The sequence below is a fragment of the Anoplolepis gracilipes genome, chromosome 7 (genome assembly GCF_047496725.1).
Source record: "Anoplolepis gracilipes chromosome 7, ASM4749672v1, whole genome shotgun sequence".
Taxonomy (NCBI): domain Eukaryota; kingdom Metazoa; phylum Arthropoda; class Insecta; order Hymenoptera; family Formicidae; genus Anoplolepis; species Anoplolepis gracilipes.
The window spans coordinates 8,936,009-8,955,077 of record NC_132976.1 but is presented as its reverse complement, the minus strand read 5'-3'; the positions used below and the strand labels follow the sequence as shown (position 1 = coordinate 8,955,077).

At 34.7% G+C, this 19,069-nt stretch overlaps 1 protein-coding gene across 5 annotated transcripts in view; it reads left to right on the top strand.

The window, feature by feature from the left end:
* LOC140667879 (serine/threonine-protein kinase MARK2) overlaps positions 1 to 19,069 on the top strand; it is a 90,279-nt gene that overhangs the window by 9,219 nt on the left and 61,991 nt on the right. Inside the window, exon 1 of one of the 5 annotated variants that reach the window (XM_072896209.1) lies at positions 9,752 to 11,773. The exons of 1 other annotated variant lie outside the window; for it this stretch is intronic. The gene's annotated coding sequence lies outside the window, so the exon portion shown is untranslated. Of the gene's footprint in view, positions 1 to 9,751; positions 11,956 to 19,069 lie in introns of those variants that run through there. 3 more of the 5 variants (XM_072896208.1, XM_072896206.1, XM_072896205.1) reach the window with 3 other exon arrangements.

Sequence of the window (19,069 nt, the reverse complement as noted above, 5' to 3'; positions counted from 1 at the left end):
ATTTCAAGTGAAAAAGAAACACTCTTGGTCTTAAAAGGATTTAATGATATATAAACTGAGAGAGTGTAGTTGAGGGGACGTATTTTTAACGCTAAATCCCAATATCGCGATAAAAATCACGTGGCGTAGGCGAACTCTTAGGGCGCATCGATGTCAACGCACGGCCTGTGGTTAATTGCAGTATCGTGGAAGATTTTTCAAGATTGTATCACAACACGACGCGTAGAAAATTCTCTATCACGAGAGTGCGAGACGTATGTTGAACACTAACGCGCGTCTAATTAATAATACCGCGTTAGCGGTAAATAGGAGTCCACGTGAGCGTGTCACGCTCAAATGTCACGACACGAGTCGCTTTAAAATCTAAAACATATAATCTAAAAAGATTACATACGGATGGATTCTATTAGAAATATGAGAAATTATGGAAATTTTGAATACTCGAAAATAGTACGCGATATTATTATTTTGAGAGACGAAAAAATTTTCGTAAATTTAAAATTTTAAGTTTAAAAAATTATGCTTTGTTAACATCTATAAAAAAATTGATTTTATTGCCAAAAATAAATTTAAAATCTTTCGAAAATATTTTATTCCAATATACATTTAATTTAATATTAAAAAAAAATCTGTTGTGTTTTTTGCGAATCATGAGATCATATGAGAAAATTCGTCTATATTTAAACACAGCACTGGTTTTCACTTTTATTTTTTGAAATATAATTGATTTTAACTGTTAATTATAACTGATGTGCGAACATGTGCTGTTTCACTACCGATAGAGTTTCGCGTTTGCTTTGTGAACAGTGTAGGAAGGTACGCCAGATGGCGATCATAGTCCTTCCGTCCGACTTGGCGCTTGGCGTAACATGAGAGGGAAGACAAAGACTCGACGTCGTTTTATCAGTCGTGTGACACGTCAGAAATTCGATACGTTCGCCGGATAAAGCCGAATGATTTTTCTTATCATCGACGATCGGTCGATCTTCCGGTTGCACATCGGAGATAGTATTTTATTACGAAATGTAATTTTTTTTTAGCTTTCTTATTCGAAAAAAAAGAAAAGTGAAAGATATTGCTTATGGAAAGAAGACTCTTCTTGCGTGAAAAGGTAAAGTAAAATTATATAAATTCCAAAATTAAAATAATAAAGACAAACTAAAAATTGCAAATAACACATGTAAAAATGGAAAAATATATACAAATTGTTTATCGAAAATTACTACCCACAATGATCTTTATTTTCTATTCGATTACATTATGTATATTTATTAATAATGTATCCCTTTGTAAAATTTTACTATCAATTCGTGATATTTTTTTCGCTTATCCGACAGTTTTTATCGGAGATGTTTTTGCTGTTTTCGACGTCGGGATTGTATTATAAATGATGTAGTCGGCGGTTAAGTATCGAACTATTGATGCACGCTTATTCGCATTCGCGAAACCGCTCGCAGTTCGAGGACAGGGACGCCCGCCTGCCTGCCTGGCGACCATAAATGGCATCCTTAATCGAACACGGGGACCTATTGTCCTCAACGCTCGCAATGTCGCAGCCCAAGTGCGCGAGGAGTCGATTGTTTCGAAGCGAGCCGCCATCGTTGTCGCCGTCGCCGTCGCCGTCGCGCCGGTTCCACCTACGAACACGTGCCGCGGTCGATCTTAAGCCTCATTCAGACGGAACGATACGTGCGTGCTATTTTCCAAGAAATTAAGAAAAAAAGTAGGATTCTCTCTCACGAAACAATTAGAGCATAAAAAAACCTAAGATTTTCTTTTTGCAAAATCAGATACTGATAGATCGCACCGTTTCTTCTTATTTTGTTAAATATACATAGCTCTTAATATTTTTTTAATTATTTTCTTCAATATATTATTGTATAATATTTTATAACATATTTCAGAAATAATTTGGAGAAAGATTTAAACTCATAAAATTTCTAAAATGCAAATATATATATAAAAAATAGCTAATAATTACTTGAATTATAAAAAAAATTATAGTTTCAGATCCATTTAATTATTAGATTATTTATTATTTGCATATGTTACTAATTTGCTTAGTATTTGGGGTAAAATAAGCAATTTTCAGGCTTAGGTTGACAAAACGAGCGAATATATTAATTTGTCAACACTAAAATTGTTTTTTACGTGTTCTCAAACAATCAAATATTAATCGCAAAAATTAGCTACAAGTTTCATGGAAAAATTTGAATAAATAATTCTAAATTAAATTGACATCGCTCTTTTCGTAACAAACTTTCTTCTCGCGGTTTGTAAATTTTTATACTCAAATGTACAAATATTTTTATACTTAAATGTACGTGCCTGTATATTTTTTATATCATCATTGCCAAGTTTATCACTACTAGGTGATACGGCAACATATTAGTAACATTATTAAAACAACCATCATTAAAAAAAAATTATAATATAATAATTCTTGCGTCGCAAAATGAGTTGACTCTATCAAACTATCAGAGAAATTATTCGTTTGCATGCCAAAGATATCGTTTCATCTGACTTTTACGCTTTAACCATGATAACATATTGTCGTATATGTCGCGTTAGCCACAGCTGCTCGCGCTCTGTTACATCACGTTAAGGAAAACTCGACTCTTACTATGTATAGCAGAACATCTTGTAAAAAAAAATTCTCTTCGACCACGATATAGCAAGCTAATACTTCGAATTCACGGATTATTCAACAAACATTTGTAGCATTATATTTGATGTATTAAAAAATTAGATTCAAAAATTAAATGACCTCTACTTCTGCATGTGAAATTAAATATTCAATTTAAAGAGTTAAGAATTAATTTTTATTTTTATTACATTGTCTCGTTACATAATTTTATTCAAATAACACTAACAAAGTTTCACTTTTTAATTACGTGTCGCTGTAGTGGAGATCTGTAACGATAATTTTTTATACATGAATTCGATTTACGGTTTTTACGAGATTCAGTCGATCGTTAAAATTTCATTTCATTCAATTTTGAAAGTGGTTATCTCGGAACATGATCGCGCTCAAACAGATTTACCGAGATTTTGCAACGATAGGCCTGACCGATGAAATTATAAACGGATAGTTGCACACGGATATACATGAAACCCAGAAAATAAAAAGAACAGAAAACACGAGATCTAAACTTTTTGCATGTACGTGTAAATCTAATTATCAAAAATTGTATAGAAATATTATTAAAAAAATTGAAATACTTTTATATTATCAGGATGTCTACTCTCTGGAAAACCGGAAATATTCAAGGATTTTTTTTTGTATCTAGAAAAATCAGGAAAGTGTTAGGAAATTTTATTGGGATTCAGGGAATTATTCCGAAAATTCTTTTTTTGATAATTTTGTTTTTTATCTTGTAAATGTAAATAGTCAGCCGTGTGTGCGAAACTGATGTCTCACTTTGGAAACTGATTAATTGAGTTGAGAGTTTTGGCTTTTTATTTTTAACAATTTTAGAATTCTTGATAGATTAAACAAATAGTGCTGGCTATTAAAAGAATAGACCGGGAAAAAATCGGAACAAACTGAGACGTCAGATTCACGCTGTATCTCACTTTGTCCTTCAACAATTTTTTTAGCATTCTTGCCAAATTTTAAGCACTTGAGAATGCTGCAACAGTTCTACAAAAAAGTTTTATATATGCGTAAAAATTATTAGAATATTATATTAGATAATTATATAAATTAGATCGCCCGAGACACTGGACGTAAATGAGATTCATGTTATTACTGGCGTTTCGATATCTAATTTGTTTAATAAATATTCTAGCAATTTTTACGCATATCTGGAACTTTGTTCAGAAAGTATAAGTGATTGCAGAACGTCACAAAAAAAATAACAAAATCTCATGTAAAGTCGATAGAACATTTGAAATATGACCAGTCTTTCATCTCACAATCAGTACTTGTACGTTTGACATTTTGGATGGTCTATTTTGTAATTTGTTTAATAAATATTTTAATAATTTTGATATATATAATATGCATGAAACTTTTTACAATTTATTTTGACTTTAATAGATGATTTAATAAATTCGTTTAAAATATTTATTCAACAAAACAATAATGGATTACTAAAAATGGTAGTGAGAAAGTAGGAGAATAGCACGCATTTCAATATTCTTTTCTTTTCAATAAGAAAGAATATAAAAAATAAGCGTCATGTTTTGAAGCGCAATTTTCGAAGATTTTCGTGGAAAAATACAGACGAAGCTACGTACGAAAAATACGTACGAAACTCGTTACTGCTTTCTTTTCATTCTTTATTCTCCGTTGAAAATGTTTGCTTTAGAAAAGTGTATTTTCGCAGCCGCACATTTGTAGTTATGTAATCACGTGAACTATCATTCTCCAGATTTACTGTCATCACGGTGAGATCACGCTAAAAATGATGTCATATAGTCAAGTGGAATATCTGACTCTTGAGTAAGGATCAATGATTATGTAAATGACAGATTATAATTATTATTAGAATTGATATATAAATATATTATTCGTGTGTATACACACACACACACACACACACACACAATAAATAAAAAGACAAATTTACGGTTAATAATTCACGCATAAAAATAAATGGCTCGTTTTTTATGATTAAATTAAGTACATGATTATCATAAATAATGTCGACATGAGGATTTATTTGCATTTGTTATTATTGCCGTAAATTTGTTTTGGGATAATTTTAAAATTAATGCCAAAGACTAAACTTTTTGCTATTATAATTTACAATTGCACAAGTTGAACGAATCGATAATTCGATGGCTGCCGAAGGAACACGTGTGTGAACATAATTTTCATCGACGTCAATGTGTAATCATATAGAAATTTCAATTCATAAAAAAAAAATAAAAGAAAAAACTTTATAAATTTTTTAACAGTCTGCACTATTCTTGAAAAAGTAAATACTAACATAATCATATAAAATCAATTAAATAAAAGTAAATAAGGCGTACATAATTTTATAGAAACGCGTTATATCTTATATCGAATTCTTTTGTCGCAAAATAATTATCGATAATGCATCATCAATTTGTAAGTTATGCCTGTTAACTTCTCTTCAAGAAAAATTACATTGATAACAAAATTACATTGTAAACAATATACAATATAATTAATTGTTCAAAGAGATTTATTACAATAGATTTAAAAATTTTTTTATAGAAGCACAGAAACATAGAATATTCATATACCAATGAGTCAAAATAAAAATTAGTGAAGAATATAAAAAAATTAACAATCTTAACTTGATATTAAATTATTTCTCGAATTAATTGCTATAGAAATATTTTCGAATTTATTGTTGGTAAATAAATTTAAAAGGCAATAAAAAATGTTTGAATTGCTACAAGAGTAAACTATGTTAATACTTAATTAATTAATCTCATAACTGATTGATTTTTTGTTAATGAGAATAATAAATTCAGAATTAGAACAAGTTATAATTAAATTAACATTAAATTACATACAATTAAATTACCATTTAATTATGTCAGCTGATTTTTTTTTTTTTTTTTAGTGAGACCGTCAGGTTAACACAGATTTATGATCAACTTGGAACATTCCATTTAAAGGTTATCATTGAAGATGCCATTTTGGCATTTTATAATTATTCGTACAATCAAATTTTTCAAATTTAAAACTAGTATATTCAGTTTTTATTAAATTTCGTATATCTCTATCTTTATTAAAGATAATATAAACTTCAAATATTTTGATCTCTATATTGTATAATTAATTTGATTTTTCTAATGTCAAAATACACATCGTACACACACTAAATGCCAAAAAATAGTTTATAAATTAAAAAAAAAAAAAAAAAAAAGAATTTAATGTACATCTGTTCACTTGTTGTAAGAAAAAGAATTTTATATAAATCATATAAATATATCGTGTAAATGTTCATGCGTGCTTTATGTTCGCACATTCTATAAAATGCTCCAGAAAACCAGAGATACACATATCGAGGGCGTATTAAACACATGACACACACACACAACTATACACTTAAGGGCTAAAAGGGGGCATTGATATAGAATTAATTAACCGATACCTTTCCAGCGCCGAGATGGCGATGCTAATCATAGCCTCTGTCCAGTCCGGGCGTAGTTACTCGAACAGTAGTGCTGGCAACGATAATTCTGCCAACGATATATTCTGCCTCGTGAATCATTACTCGCTCTCAGACTTGCACAAGTTTTATTAGAATGCCATTGCATGACTGACCGTTCGCGGCGACAACTTCAAAAGTTTCACGGAAAAAAAGGCAAGTTAGCCGGCATGTCTAGACTATTACATCCCTCCGTGACTCACAATCGAGTCGACCGATCCGTCCGCCTGTCCCGCTCGTGGGGGAGGGAGGAGGGACAGACCCAGACGTCGTAAGGTCATCGGTACGAATCGTACATGTGCAAATCATCTCGTCGTGTATATATTTAAAATCTGTATTTTATTTTTCGCAATTTTAACAAAATAAATCCTTAATTTAAATTTTGATTACTTTTTAACTGAGGAATTGAAGAAGAATCTTGAATATGTTTTAAAAACTTTAACTCTTTTATACGATAGTATAATGTGGGCTAAGAAAATAAAATACTACAGAAAATTTATATAATCAACGAAAAGAGAAGAAGGGTTTGCATGTGTATGACATAGTTAACTAAATATATTTGTCCAGCTCTTCCTCTCTCTTTCTCTTAAAAGAGATTAAGCTGTAACTTCTATAAACACGAGGTTTATTTTCTACTAATTGTGTGCAAACATTTATGTCTATCTAAAAGCAGATATTTATTTTTATTTGCGTTAGCACAATGGATAGAATGTATGATACGAAAATTCTATTGTTTTATTACAGTAATAAGAATGCGACTTCTATTTTAGATTAATTTTGATTTTCAGTTTGACATCGCGTTTTTACTCGAGATAATTATGAGATAATAAAACTAAAAAAAAAATCAGAAAACAATAAAGAATTAATAAAAGAATTTTATGATGTTTTAAACAAAGATTTTAGCCTAGAATCTTTGTGCATAACCGTGTGAAAAGATATTTTTGGATATTGTTTGACCGAGATTGACAGTGATCCGTACGAAAGGTTAGGCTTTTATATAGATTTTGTTATGCTCAAGACACGCGCGATACAGTTTTTAGTAATATATATTCTACTCGTGTCGTCAGCTCTGAAAATTTTGATTTATTTGGGCGATCCTCTTGCGCGGTGTCTTTTCCGCACGTTTCATAAATTACTTGGCTCTTTGCCGGACTAATTTACATCCAGGTGCGAAGGCACGGATGAGTTCCTGGAAACGTCAGCTTACGTCATCGAGGCAGACTCGGAGAATATTCTGATGTAAGATTCGCAGCTGTAAATTATCTTCTTTTGAACAAATGATAATTTTTTATTGCTTCCTATGATAAAATTTAAGAAACAAAAAGCGACAGAGATTTATAAATTTATTTATAGCAATTTATCAAAAAATACAAAAAAATTGTTTTATATTCTCAAATTCGATAAAATAGTGCACATATAGATGTAAAAAAATTATGTTAATTCTTATATGTCTGTTAATTATTTTTTTACATTTTATTTTATACGATTCTTAATCACGAATATCCAACATTTTTTGGTTTACATACTTAACTTTCGGGTATGAGACGTATTAAATAATTAAAACGCTACCTAGATATTATGTTTAATAACTATTCTCTGCGTAAAGAAATTTCGCCATTCACACGTCGTTCAAATCAAAGTACGCTGTCATTAAACATAACGGTTAGATAATCGGTGACTGGGTTAATTAGGTTAATCTTTATGCGCTCAAAGAGCGAAACTGAGAACTTTACGCGCCTCGTAGTAAACTTTTTTTTTTCTCAACGTCCTGTATGTCTTCGTACTTGTTGCACGATCGGCGAGCAAAGCTAATCGAGGTTGCTAACGTATAGTTTTAATTACAGTTCGTGTAACTATCGAGTATTAACTAGGTTGATTTTCTTCATGGATATAAAGGGAAGGTGTCAAGGATGCTCGCGCGAAAAGTTTAATCGCGAGCAATCGAATTGCCTTTTCACTCCAGATCCGATCGCTACACTTTGACACTGATTAAACGTAAATAACAAGATAAATTTGTAAGAATCTAAAAATATTTTTATTTGAATAGTGAATTGAAATGTTTAAATCATTAAGACTTTTTATCGTATATTATTAATTGTAACTAATTCTGCAAAAATATAATTTGCGAATTTATTGGCTAAAACATTAATCAATTGATGTCGAGATAGAAATATAATTTGAAAGTAACGAAACAATTGTGAAACTGTTGATGACACGGTCCACTTGGCAATTGATAGTTAGTGCGACAGATCATTGGTGATGCAAATGGGTTAATGACCATGAATCTTCGTGCACGTCGAGACGGTTTTTCCATTAGGTCTTTATTGCCACCTTAGAGCTCAATGTCGCGTCAGAGTGTATATATTTTCTCCTTCGAGTAACATCACTTTCTATCCGCAAAGATATATTCCATCCATATTTCGAGAAAGTTCCCGACCTCAACTTTCCACTTTGAACCCTCTGCGAAGACTCGTCACATAGTCTATCAATCATCAATGTTTAAGAGAAATTGTTGATCATTACTAATAAGAAAAAAACCTCGTGATAAACTGTGAACTATCATTAATTAATTCAATGAAATAACATGTTTCTTCGAGACACGTTGTATACATGATTTAATCGTGCATATATATAAATAAAATTAAAAAAAAAATCTCTAAGTATCACCTATCGTTGACATATCGTTGTAGGAATTTCAGCACGATGTTGACATACCATAAAGCTAGAGGAGTGAAGGATGCTAACTGCGGCGGAATCTCAAGTGACCGGTGTTTGTAAAATAAAACGCGTTCATCCGAGGGTTATAAAATCTACGAGAGCTCCTCGTACACGCGGTTCTCAGCTGTAAAGGCTCGCCTCTCGCTCTATGTTACATGCATCAATTCCCAAAGTCAATTAATCTAATGGATCCGTCCGCTCGTTTCTCCGATCCCCCACCGAGTCCTCCCGCCCCTCCGCCGGTGTCAGAGGTCCCCCGCCCGCGCCCACTCTCTCTCGCTCTAAATGCGTTCGTTGTGCAACGAATGCATCTAGGAGCGGTTGCGCGGCGCACTTAATTTCTATTCACTCATGTCAGCTCGACTCGGCTCGACTCGGCTCGTAAACGTATACGGAATTCACGCGCAAATATGCGAACACACCTACATGCCGTCTTAGCCTCGATCAGGTGAGAAGCAAGAACGAGACAATGGCTGTTATTGTATACCTACTTAACAATCGAATCGAACATTGCGATGCTTTAAACACATACACAATTAAATTACACGTGTATATTACATAAAAAGAAGGAAAGGTTTAGATTTAAAAAGCTTGCTTTTGTTGAATTTTCATTCAATTTACACAATTCAATAAGAAAAGAAAGTAACGAATAAATAAATTTTGTTGACACTGAAAAAAATATTCCGTTTCCATATTTTGACGTCAGGTGTTTGACATTATAAACCTCGTAAATTTGAATAAACATAATTGAAAATTATTCGGAAGATGCTCAATCTTTTTTCTGAATGGATTTCATATTTATAATTATGAATAATTCTATTAACTATAAACGACACGACAGATTCCTTTTGAAGAAAGTAAAATTGTATTTAAAAAGTTATGAGATATGATTACTTTCTTTTATATTCGAAAAAAAACTTTTTTTTTTATTGAATCTGGTTAACAATTTCCGTTCTCCGATATTTAACGCGTATTTATAAGCATATTTATAATGTTTGGATAGATAAATACATGTTGCTTAATAATTGTAATCATCGCGTAATATTATCAGAAATAAAGCTTCTCTGCTTTATTTGCTTCACAAATTTTACAGATCAGCAGAAAATTTTTTTGCCTTGTGGTACGTATCACACTATTCTGCACATAAACATATAGCAGCGGTTTCAGAAATCGCGATTCAAAGTCTTGAAAAAAAAATCGGGGTTATCTCGCAGAAACGTCACGCGGTGTGACGAAGATGGTCGCTTTAATTAAGTGTGGAACGTAAGCGTAGCAAGAGAACACGCTAAAATTACGGAGATATCTTCGCGAACCCCGTTACTCACATCTCTCTCTCTCTCTCTCTCTTTCTTCGCCAGATACAACACTTTGTAACAAAGTGTTACAGGAGTGTACACTTACAACCGTGTACACGAAAGCGCATACAATTGTGTCCTGAGAGATTTCTCGTGCATTTTCCAACCGGCGGACTTTGTAGGCGAATCAATTATAACTGTGCAGTGTTTAACCCGCGATTAAATGGCGGGTTAAATCCCAAGTATGGGAACTTTCATGACCCGGTTAACCGTACTGTAAATTTAAAATTAATTTAATTAAGTGTTTGAAAAATTCTAAAAGGGATGCAGGATTCGATGATCTATAAATTATCTATAAATTACGAGCAAGACCAAACGTCAAAGTATCGATCACCTCTTAGAAAAAAAAAAAAAAAAAAAAAAAAAAACTCGATTTACATATGGCCTTTCACGCGTGCTATTTTAGTCGTGCGTATGATTATCGTTGCGCTCCGAGGATGACCGTAAACGTGTATTAAGCGTGTATCCTTTCATCCTCGACACACACAACGATTATGACGATAAAAAAAACGCACACACGAAAAGGAAAGCTCAATCGAGAAACGAATATACACCACGCACATGCGTAACACCACATATACCTATATGACAAGCAAGGTTTGAAAACCGGTATAACATGTCGATGTGAGATCTATTTTCTTTGCTATAAGTGCGAAAAGATAACATGTATGTGTATGTGACTGTAAGTCATCAGGAACAAAGATCAGTGATCGATAAAAAAGTTATAATATTTCATTGAAAATAAGAGAGTAGTTTAAATCGAAACACATATCTCTTTCTCTCTCTATTTTAGTTCTTGACCTTGACCCTTCAGTTATTGCGATATCATTATCATCGAGAGTAAAGGCTTTAAATCATTTTCAGGCATCAAAATTTAGAGACTTGTATATTCCGTGCAAAACCTCCTCAACAAACTTCTCTCTTCACTTTTCATCCTCGTAAAAATCTCCCATGGCTCTCATCCAACGAAAACTCATCGTTTCGTACTAAAAATACTCGCACGATGGATAGATTTCCGCGTCTTTATATAAATTTTATTATTTGTATCTCTCTCTCTCTCTCTTTTTTTTTTTAAATTAATCACGCGACACATCACTCTCGAAATTAAATATCTTTCGACGAGTATTGATCTTCCGAATGCTTCGCGACCTCACGGAGGTCGGATCGAGGATGGTACGCGTACGACGTACGCACGCACACATGACTCGTGGCGGGGGAAGAGGACGGATTGGGGAGGGGGGAGCGGCACGTATCGCCGTATCGCGCGTTCGCTGGTAAGATCCAGTAACGAAGAGAGCTCGCGTGTTCTCGCTTGGTGCTCGGCGCGCTCAGTTAGCACGAGACTCGCGATCGAGTAACGTGGAGACGGAGAGAGAGAGGCTAGTACCGTACTTGACGACCGGCTCTTTTTTTTCCTCTCTTCTTCGCAATCCGCGTCTCTCTGCTTTTTATCCGGAACGGTACTTCGTCGAATTGACATCGATTGACGACGCCGCGGAACGTCGACGTAGGAAAGAGATCGTCAAAGGATTCTGCAAAACTGCGGACCTCTATTTTCTCTCTTCGGTAGTGTGACATGTAATAATAATAATAATAATAATAATAGACAATACACGCGTTTCATCCTTGTTAAAGTTATCGAACCATAAATGCGTTTTCAAAGTTTCGTCTTACGAAGTCGATGAAGTGTCACGAGAATGTGCGCGATCTTATTACGTGTAATTACGTGCAGCTTTTCCCATCTGGCGGTACTGCCGGCGATTGATTTCCGCATACCATTCTTCTCTCCGCCTTCTTCCTCTCGACTTGGTTCGATCGCACGACGAGCGTTCGCGATTCTCCGATTGCGGAGAGGATTGAGTCTTGGGTGTGTATTTCTCTTTGCGCGAAAAAAAAAAGTCGATAGATTTTGTCGAATGATAGTGCATCGAGAAGCGATCTCTATCCAGATTCGATTCGCGATAATTGTGTTGCTCGCGTTTTTATATAGATACGCGTACGTATGTGTGCACGCGCGTATGTACATGTGTATTTTATAATTCCACGATACATATCTTGCTTCCCGATAATCGAGTGGATGTTGCCGTCCCGCTGGAAATTTACGCGCGTGACACGATATCCCAACGTGACGTCACTGGTCGCCGAGGAGTGCAAACATGCTTGTTGGCGTAATATTCCGCTGATATTAATACCAACGATGTAAACATTGTCCCGACACAATTGGCAAACTACGGTCCTATACACATTGTGTATCATATACACATGCTGTATCGCGGTCGTTTTGGAAATCATACGCTAATACAAGATAGGATATCCGACGATGAATAACTTATTCGTCGAATGACTATTCATCGAATAAACGTTTCCCTTTTTAGCCGCAGGCAATGGAAAATAAAAGAATGTAGTATTCTATCCGCGTGTCGTTAGATTACGTGTCGTTGGTGCAACCGGACTTATATTAATCTTGCAATACTTTTCGTAATATTGGCTTACAATTAGTCAGTTGCATTGTTAAAATCGAGAAATGCAAAAATAATCTTTGAAAAATAAAATTCAAAATATACATTGAATATAACGAAGAATTTTATTTTCAAAGGGCCATGTAATTTAAATGATTCGAGAGAGAAGGAGTAAAAAGTTCCAAATGAACCAAACGCGGAAAAATAAAATAAGACGAACGAGATGGCGGCATGAAAGTATAGAAAGCGCACGATTTCTGCGATATATCCTGCGGAAGGAAATAGTTTCTCTCGTTTCTTATACATTTCGACAGATACACAATTGCTGCATATTACATATATAAAAACGCCCAGTATATCGTTCCATCGGGCTTCGTTGAAAACAATCGACCCAGCCTCCGATAGCGATAGTTATCGCTCCATTCTCGCGCGTTCAGCGATGCAAAAAAACGGACGGCGTTGCAAAAACTGGAACTTGCGCGAAGTACTTTCTTTTTTCGGCCGATTTACGTTCCGATGACGTGTTTCTGACTTGTCAATTTTAAACCAATTTAAACGGAATGTCGTAAGCAACATGCGGCCACTGTCGAGACCCAAAGGCAACGCGAATGTTCTTTAATTTATATAACTCGCCGTAGGTGTCAACAGGTTTCGTCCAGGTTAACGAGGAACGTTATTGAGACGTGCGTATATCGGATGGCCGCGAAAATGATCTATCTATCGATCGATCGATCGATTAATCGACCGGCCGATCTATCCGACCGATCGAGACGACGACCCGGGACTCTTTATGCGCGCTGCCACTCGCTTCATTAACTCGCTCGATCGCCTATCAACGCAGCCTATTTCGCTGCAAACGGCCAGCGTCTTGCTATAAGACGCCTAATCGTAACGACTGTAACGTGTAACATTACATTTTTATCCCGCAGCGATTATTTTTAAATCGCGATCTTAAACGCGTCTCGCTCGAAATTGAAATAATTGCTTTCGAAACTTATCGTTTGATCTTTGAGACTTTCAGAAACGAAATTAATCGACTTCACTTTCTTTAAAGGTCTTTGGGACTTTCAGAAACGAAATTAATCGACTTAACTTTCTGTAAATTTCTTAATTTTAATAATACAGAGTACTCAACCACGGGCTCTGGTGCTGAAATTAAAAAATTTGCTGAAAAAGTAAAGTTAATCGGAGAAATTAATTTGATTTCTCATCTACAATAAAGACTTAATTGTACGATATATCGGATTAATAATATCGAGGACGCACGTCGTTAATAATGTCATTTCTCTTCATTCTAAATGATTTTGGTTTATGTCACTAGATATATTAGTCTAACTCAGCTTTTACGGGTTTCTCTCTGTACTTTTATCGGAAAATAACGCTAACTCACTTACGTTAATCACGTTAGGAAGTCGCGCGAATTCTCCAATGAAACGCATTCTATGATCAGTTCCGAAAAGGTTGTGGCCGCGTTTCTCTGGTGAAAAGTATGCGTCGCGAGTACCGTTTGTTGTCCAAGATTTCATTCAACGTTTAAACTTTATAGAAAGTATACGTGCTTGAAAAGTTTGGGGAACAAGGAGTATGGATAACTTATTACGTTATTGCTATGTTCAAAATAAACTGTTAAATAAGGAAATATATTATAAATTAAATATGAAATAAATTTATAATATGATATAGTTATAATAATATTAAATGAAGTTATAATAATATTAAATGAAGAATTTTCATAAAATTTAATTCGCGCGTAACAAAAAGTGGAACTTATATTAATTCTTACTACATTTATCAGTCTGAAAAATGAATAAGAAAATATATATGTAATACAAACGATAATACAACTTTTTCAAGAATTACTAATTAATTATATAGTTATAAATTTTTTATACGATTATAAACTGTTTACAGTAGAAATGTCATGTGTGTTGAGGGTTCAGATATGTTGCCCTATAATACATTGTTTAAACTTATTTGCATGGACATAGTCCCTATCGATCTCGACGTGTGGCATGTATTCTGTGTTGACATTTGACACAAGCGTACAAGACTCGCTACATAATGGGTGGTGACGGTGTGATGTTTCGCGGTCGGTTCAACACGCCCATTGCGTCGACACATGATGACGAACACGATTCGTAATTTTCGAAAGAACGAATACTTTTAGTAGCTAAAATCGTCTAAATATCTTCTTTATATTTTTAATATATATATATTTTATCTAATTTTTTCTCATTCTTCTTCTCTCGGCAGATATTTTATATTTATATTTAATTTTACGTTTTTTAAAGATTCGAAAAACATATAATTTTTAGATGATAGCTACCGTTGGCTTTTCAGAGATGCAATATACGTGAATTACCACGAACCGTTTTATCGAGAGATTATATATATATATATGTTCGTTCGACCCTCAAAATTAATATTTTCTTCTTAGCACCCTCGTATATTTGCGCAGTCACCCACCGACGAGGCTCTTCTCGCGCTCGATGATCATAAAAGCGAATTCTTCCGCGCAGACGAACGATATCGCAAGGAATTCGCCTCGCCTTGCCTACCAGGCGTAGGCAGCGAAAGAGAGTGCATCGTACAACGGAGATATGCACTACTGAGCTCAAGGAGACCCGCTCACACATACATGCACATGCAATAATATACAGTATACGCGCGTGCATCGTCGTCCTTTGCGACGTCGCCTGGTGCATCCACGAGGACGCGTTGTAATTTCTCTCGCTAGCGAGAAACCGCCTTTCCTCCTTGAACGTCCATCGTGTACGAACAAAGTGAATTTTCGATTCGCCATGCGTTCGCTCATCCAATGCATCGCTCTCGCCGTCTTTGCATATGTCGTTCCATTAATCTCAAGGTGATTGGAGATTTTTACATCGCGAAAAATTATGCCGATATATTTTTAACCCTGTTTTTAAAATGTATCTCGCACAAATATTTTGATTGGAAATTTCACAAAGCTAAACTAATGTGTCTCTGTCTCTCTCTCTCTCTCTCTCTCTCTCTCTCTCTATATATATATATATATATATATATATATATATATATATATATATGCAATCGCTATTTATTTAAAATTTAAATCGCTAGCATATTTATTTTTTCACAAAGTTTATAAAAATTGTAAATTAAAAATATTCTTTACCTTTTCAATTAGATTGAGTTAGCGAAATAGAATGGCAAGACGGAATCGCAATATCATACCATTAGTTTATTGAATAGTAGCGTCAAACAAAATCACGAATGGATCGCGTGTTGGCATTCGCCAACATTTTTTTTTCGAATGCCTAGAGCCTATCTCGTCTCTCATTCTGTGTTTACATGAAAATTATCGGTCTTGTCGTGTCTTTCTATCATAGTCGATGATTCATGCCGTGCGCTCAGGAATGTCGACCTCTCACGACTATACCCGAAGAAGCTCGTCGCCGTTCGTTATTCGGGACACGACCGGATATCCGTTGTAACACTATCTGTGCGAGTGGAGTATGCTTTGTTATCTATCTGAAAACGCACATGTAACAAATTTGACATATAAAAAACGCTTCACGTATGTAGATTAAAAATTAAAAATTAATTTTGAATTAAAAATTTTAAACGTGGATATTTTTTTAGATGGATATCGGAATGCAATTGTCAAACAATTAAATAAAAATGTTGCCTCAAATATTAAAAACGCGAATATATTGTACGATAACACTCCAGGGAATATTTTACCTTGAACTCATAAAAGCTTCAACAGGGTTGTTTTTTTATTTGATTCCGGCTGATCGTGAATGATTAGTTTAATTAAATTGAATTGTTTTCTTTTTAATATAATAATCATCGGAGACCCAAGTGAATTGATGTTATTGAAAAGCTTTAGTTAACTCTTTCTTTCGCAAAGTAGTTTTCTACAGGTCACGCGAGGTTATATAATTTTCGATTAGACGGCTTAATGTGTCTGCGTCTGATAGAAGAACGAGTGCGGCAAGGAAGATGATCGTCAGAACGTTTTAAGGATATTGCAAGTAGCGAATCTTACGAAACCTCGTGATTTTTCTCCTTAATTTTTTTTAGATGAATCACGCTCGCCGAAAAATTTATTTTCTGTCCTGTGATTTAACAATAATATTATCGTAATTGACCACTTTGATAAGTCTGACGTTTACGTAGGGCATAGCGGTATTTCACATGATGCTGCCCTATCTAGATAATATCATCCGAACAGATGCAAACACGCAGTATCTCCTGGCATTCGTGCCGCAAATAATAACGAGATTACGTTGTGTCTACTGCATTTTGGATTAAGATTAATTTAACGTAGCACAGAAAATTATCCGGCCTTTAAAATACATATTACGAGAGCGCTAAATTAATTTCGGTATGTAACATTAATTCTTAAAACGCATAAAAAATCCTGAATATTCTTATGCACGCGGGATTTACATTTTTCTCGGTATCTTATTTTACATGATAATCAATTTCATGCTCACGCTCTGTGTTTTTCGTGCGATTATCTTGTAATAATGCGCAATAGAATTTAACGACCAAAATTATGCAGATATCCACTAATCATATCGCATACTTTCCACTTTGGCAACCAAGATGACTTTCGCTTCGCGATTAAATTCGCTTTAAAACTTTAATTAGGACACGTACTGAAAGTAGGTTTCTGATTCACTTTGCAGGTTCGGGTATAGCTCGGAATTTCCCTTCGCATGTCTCGCGGAAATAACACGTTTTATCACGCTCGCATGGACGGAGTAAAGTCTATACTAATTATTCCGCTTATATAGAAGTTGCGCTTGCGCTTCGACTTGAACGAATTCTCTCACTCCGCGCTTGTTACGTTAATCCCGCAACCACATAACGTCATCAATTTCCATCTCGTCAGGCGACGTCATCGCGTTTACGATCACTTTATCATGGAACTGTGATTCTGAATGAATCTAATGAATATCTTACAGCGCATAATCACGAGACTTAAATCTGATTAAAAAGTGGTATGAGAAAGAATTTACATAAAGATACACAGAGAAATTACGCTAATTGCAAAGGTATATTTTAACGACACGCGCGATGTTTCTAAACATGTTTCACAAGAGACGAATTAATACTTTACGAGGGGGACGATGACCTCGTTCAACGAATAGGTTCCGAAATACAAACAGGCTCCGGTAATACAACTCGTCGTGACTTTCTGGGAAGGTTCATCGAGTGCAGTAACCCGACTAATCGTATCCGCGCTGTAACATCTTGTCCATTATTTTATGCTCGAAGGTATTTTAAGGGAATGAGATCGATAAACGTAACGAGCGGGCACCCCAGGTGCAGTTATGGCTCGCATTTAATTTTCTACAGCGAGGCTGTGTATTTTTCAATCTTTGCAAGCAACAGAATGCTTTTGAATAGCAAAATACTATGCTGGAACATGCTAATGAAATACAATTTTATTTCCCTATATATAATTCAAACTCATTTTTCTTAATACTAAAAGTACTGAGCGGTCATTTCTGACTGTTTCTAATTTTTAGATTAATATCCTATTTTTGTGTAAAAAGATAAAATTCTAAAAATTTATAACTTTTCATTAATCAATTAATAAAGGAAATAATTGATGAAACGTTATACAATTTCAGAATCCTATTTTTGACACAAGAAATAGGTTACTAATCTAAAAAATAGAAACTATCAGAATAATCGCTCGCTACTTCTAGTGTTAAAATATTTAATTTCTTTGATGACTGATGGTAAAAATTTCGAAAGAAAAATTCTTCCTAAGTGTGTTTTAAAACATGAAAATAAATCAATCAATTAATGTCAATCGAAATAGTTCTTTAGGGAAATATAACAGACAATAATTCTTCTAACAATATTTTTAAATATCACATGTCACGTCTCCATGACAAGAGATGTATTTCAGACAACATTAATTGTATTAAGTGTTTTAAGAAATATTACACAAAGTTGTGGAGAGACGACCTTCCTATTGCGCTCTCACAGATGTCCTAAATTAAATCTCGCGTAACGATGCGCTCGTAGTAAGCCGTTTAAATATTTGCGAATCGCGATAAAGGTTTTCAAGCCAGCTGCCGGGGACGTCAACCTCGACGGCAACACCTGCACCAACAACTTGCACCGTTCGCGCAGAATCTGCCGTCGTCGTCGTCGTCGTCGTCGTCGTCGAGCCGAGCCGAAATCGTGCAAACAAGCGAATTGACGTGTACGACGTTGTTGTTGAAGCCGCACCAATAGAAAAGCGTCGTGCGCAAACCTAATTAATCATCACCTCCGATTGAAGGAGGAGGAAGCCGCGTAACGTCTCGTCGTCGTGTCGCCATTGTCGATTGAGAGATTCTCTCCTTCTGTTTTTCTTTCCTCCATCTCTCTTTCTCTTTCTCTCTCTTGTTTGCGT